The following is a 4975-nucleotide window of genomic DNA, read 5'->3' on the forward strand; positions in this document are numbered from 1 at the left end:
ATCTATTTTATCAATCTATGATTGATCATCCACTTCAATGCCTTTTTCCCACACTATCTCCGTATCCCCTATGTCATTTGTATTTAGAAATCTGTCAATCTCTGCTTTAAACATACTCAATGACTGAGCTTCCACAGCTCTCTGGGGTAGAGAATTCCAAAGATTCACAACCCTCTCAGTAAAGAAATTTCTCCTCATCTCTGTCCTAAGTGGCTTTCCCCTTATGTTGAAATTGTGTCCCCTGGTTCTAGATTCCTCAACCGGAGGAAATAGCTTCATCTACCCTGTCTATCCCTTTAAATATATGGTAAGTTTCAATGAGATCACCTCTCATTCTTTGAAACTCTAGAGAATACAGTCCCAGTTTCCCCAATCTCTCTTCATAGGACAGTCCTGCCATCCCGGGAACATGTCTGGTGAACCTTCATTGCACTCCCTCGATGGCAATGATATCCTTCCGAAGGTAAGGGGACCAAAACTGCACACAGTATTCCAAACTGCAGACCAACCAAGGTTATATACAATTGAAGCAAGATTTCACTACTCCTGCACTCAAATCCTCTTGTGATAGAGGCTAACATATCATTCGCCTTCTGAATTGCTTGCTGCACCTGCATGTTAGCTTTCAGTCACTTACTGACAAGGACACCCAGGCCCCTTTGTACATCTACACTTTCTAATCTCTTACCATTTAAGAAATAATCTGCACATCTGTTCCTCCTGCCAAAGTGGACAACCTCACATTTTTACACATTATATTCCATGTGCCACTTTCTCGTCCACTCACCAGGTCTGTCCAAATCCCCTTGAAGCCGCTTTGCATCTTTCTCACAACACACATTCCTACCTAGTTTTGTGTCATCTGCGAACTTGGAAATACTACATTTGGTCCCCACATCCAAATCATTGATATATATTGTGAACAGCTGGGTCACAGAGTGGTGGTGAACAGTTGTATTTCTGTCTGGAGGAAGGTTCCTCATAACTTCAGTTGTGTGCAGAGACTGGAAAAGCTGGGGTTGTTCTCCTTGGAGCAGAGCAAGTTCAGAACAACTTTGACAGAGTTAGAATCAAGGAATCAAATGGTTACAGTACAGAAGGAGACCATTCAGTCCATCATGTCCATGACAGCTCTTTGCAACAGCAAATCAGCTAATTCCACTCCTCTGCCCTTTCATTGTAACCCTGCAAATTTTCTCTATTCAGATGTTTATCCAATTCCCTTTTGAAAACCACGATTGAATCTGCCTCCAGCACACTCTCAGGCAGTGTATTTCAGATCCGAACCACCCCTGGTACCATTGCAGAAAATCTCTTCTGTTCATTTCATCCCTCATAAATAATTGAAATGAAATGTTTATTAGGAAACGCACAACATAAAAAGGAGAGAGAAATAAATGCTGAGAAAAATAGAAGTCAATGTTTGGAAGGTAAAAAGAGCAAAAGATGTAACTTTTATTCTGGATGAGTGAGAGGAATATATCACACTTTGGGGATTTTGTAAGAGGATTTAATGATAAACCTGGGATTTGAGAGGAAGCTGGTTCATGGTTTACAGAACAAGTTCAGTCCCTGGGGTGGAGGCAACAGCTGCACGGTCCAATAACAGACAGGATGGGGACACTGTCTCAGGCCCAGTGAGCTCAGTCGATGAAAGCATGAAACTCTGAATCTCAAGTTTTTGAGTTTGAGCCCCACGGTGGGTGTTTTTTATTTCCTTTGTAGGCTGATTTTACAGGCATTCTCCAGCTCTGAATTCCTCGGCAGAGAGTTCAAGGAGTGTTTGAAATGAGATTCAACAGCAGTATGAGAAAGTCTCTCCTTGATTCAGGACTCTTACCTCTCTGCAGCAACTCGCTGCTGAAGATTGAACTTTATCTCATTTCATTCTCAGCTCAGGGTCAGTGTGGATCAATTGGACTTCTGACTGTCTCCAACTTCACAATCCATCAGTACTGAGAAAGCAATAGGGAATATTACTCACATGTTGTGATGTTTTATAAATACTTGAATGTATTTCACACTGTGTCTAACAGTGTGAATCTCCCCTGGTATATCAGCTCACCAATACTTCAACAGAACATTCACATAATGTGAGCTCTGAGATCTGTTCAGATCCCATTCCCAAGACCTGGAAAGTGGGATTGGGCTGGATCGCTCTTTTTCAACTGGCACAGACACGATTGCTAAATGGTCTCATTCTGTGCCATAAATTTTCTCCATTTTCTATGTTCTATGAAGTGAGGTGTGATTGGGAGGGGCAATTCCACCAGGGTTATATTTTCTACCAAAACAATGACACAAGGGATACTTTACTTTTTTATTCATTCATTCATGCGATGTGGGCATCGCTGGCTAGGCCAGCATTTACTGCCCATGAGAAGGTGGTGGTGAGCTGCCTTCTTGAACCATTGCAGTCCATGTGGGGTAGGTACACCCACAGTGCTGTGAGAAAGGGAGTTCCAGGATTTTGACCCAGCGGCAGTGAAGGAACGGCGATATAGTTCCAAGTCAGGTTGGTGTGTGGCTTGGAGGGGAACTTGCATGTGGTGGAATCCCCTGCATTTACTGCCCTTGCCCTTCTAGGTGGTAAAGGTCACTGGTTTGGAAGGTGCTGTCTAAGGAGTTGTGGTGCATTGCTGCAGTGCATCTTGTAGACGGTACACACTCTGCAACTGTGCGTCGATGGTGGAGGGAGTGAATGTTTGCAGATGGGGTGCCAATCAAGCGGGCTGCTTTGTCCTGGCGGTGTTGAGATTCTTGAGTTGGAATTGCACCCATCCAGGCAAGTGGAGAGTATTCCATCATACTCTTGACTTGTGCCTTGTGGATGGTGGACTGGCTTTGAGGAGTCAAGAGTCATGGATGAGTGAGAGGAATATATCACACTTTGGGGCTTTTGTAAGAGGATTTATTGATAAACCTGATTTGAGAGGATTTGAGAGGAAGCTGCTTCATGGTTTACAGAACAAATTCAGCCCCTGGGGTGGAGCCAACAGCTGCACTGTAATTACTCACCTCAGGATTCCAAGCCTCTGACCTGCTCTTTGTCGCTACGTTATTTGTATGGCTCCCCATGGTAACCCCTATAATGTTGAAAGTGCTGGATTCAGTGATTGTAATGCTATTGAATGTCAAGGGGAGATGGTTAGATTCTCTCTTGTTGCAGATGGTCATTGCCTGGCACTTGTGTGGTGCGAATGTTACTTGCCACTTATCATCCCAAGCCTGTGTGACTGAAATAGCTCAGTTGGGAGTGTGTTCGACTGAAGATCCCTGGTTCAATCTGGGGTTTTGGCAGTTCTCCTTTATTCTGCATCACCCTTTGGTTTTGACTCTTGAGCTGCACAATTTACACTGAAATTATTTACCCAACTCTGAAGGTTGGATTGGAATAGAGAGATATCAAGGATGGGAAATACTTACATTGTCTGCTCTAGCTTATTCTCTATCTCCCTGTGTCCTTTTCCCCAGTTTTTGACTCTCTCAGGGCCGGGTGAACATTTGATTTGCTGCATTTGTCCCAAACTGAAGCCTTTTCCACATCTCTGGGTGGTCAGACTCACTCTGTCTGTTTTTGCTGCTCGTGACCATTAACGGGAACAGGCCACGAGTTCAATGTTTATCAGCAAACGGAAGATAACTGGAAAGAATTCTGTGTTACTCCAGACCAGTGACAAAGATGCAATGGATGTTATTCAAAATAAATTCCCTTTGACATTTTATGTAAACTTGTTTGCATCTAAATGTTGGATTTTAAGTGTAACAAAAATGTGTCAAATTAATGACTGACCATGTGACAGCGCACATGGGGATCAAATCCACAGCCTTGTTGTTATCAACACTGCGTCCTAACCAACTGAACTAAGCGGCCTACGGACAGAGCCAGGTATGGGTTTGAGCCGCACGCTGGGCGGTTTGTGTTTTATTTCTCACACTGGGTGACAGAGCGATTGTACAAACAATGGACACATCACATCCCTGAAACATTGTTCTGATATAAAACAGTGTGAAATAAGAACTGAGCATGGAAATGGAACGGAACCAGAAATCAGGACTTTAATCAATTGAAGTTGATCTCGAAATTCAACCATGCACGAACATTCCAACAGATCGAACTCTCTTCTGATATAAAATCCGGGAACTTGAGCTGCTGTAAAACACAGCTGAGCCTGACGTGATTTGAACACACAACCTTCAAATCTGGAGTCAGACGCGCTACCGTTGTGCCACAAGCTCACAGATAAAGCAAAGTGTTCCATTCCTGACAGATTTACTTCTTGTTTAGATTCAGTGATTGAAATTAATTCAATCCTTATCTGACCTCCACTCTGTCAAGGCCTGCTATCCGACCTGAACCCGACGACCTGTGTCGGGTTCGGGTCATGTCGGGTCGCTCTTCCGGTTCTGGCTTTCGGGTTCAGGTCAGGCTGGGTCCTGCTTGGACTGAGTCCGGGTCGGACACACACAGTAAGTATTACATTTAACTCTGCTGGGAAGTTGAGTTTAATAAGTGTCAAAAGTTGAAAAGCCAACCCAAGCCGGGAGTCCGAGTCATTAAGGAGGGAAACTCTGAGTCTGCGCAGTGAGCAAGTGAGCATCTCGATGATGTCATTGCGCTCATGCTGCAGCTTCCTGTTGGTTCGGAATCGGGAGGCAGATAAAGTGAACATTTCGGTGGTCGGGTAAGGCGCGGGTCGGTTCGGGCGCGGGAATAAATGGAGATACTCGTGCCGGGTCGGGCTTGGGTCCAATGTGGTTCTGTCAGGTTCGTGTCGGGTATTTTTTCCTGACCTGAGCAGGCCTTTACCGCTCTGTCAGTTCAGTGCCTTATTTAAACTATTACTTGGAGTTCTGTTTTACAGGGTCTCGGCTGTTTAATTGTTTCCCAGACCCACAACTCTGATTAATCAGACATTTTGCTGCTAACTGCTGCTGCTGCAATTGAAATGTAAAAAAGAATTTCCAGTGACCT

Source organism: Heterodontus francisci, unplaced genomic scaffold (assembly GCF_036365525.1).
Source record: "Heterodontus francisci isolate sHetFra1 unplaced genomic scaffold, sHetFra1.hap1 HAP1_SCAFFOLD_255, whole genome shotgun sequence".
In the NCBI taxonomy this organism is placed as follows: Eukaryota; Metazoa; Chordata; class Chondrichthyes; order Heterodontiformes; family Heterodontidae; genus Heterodontus; species Heterodontus francisci.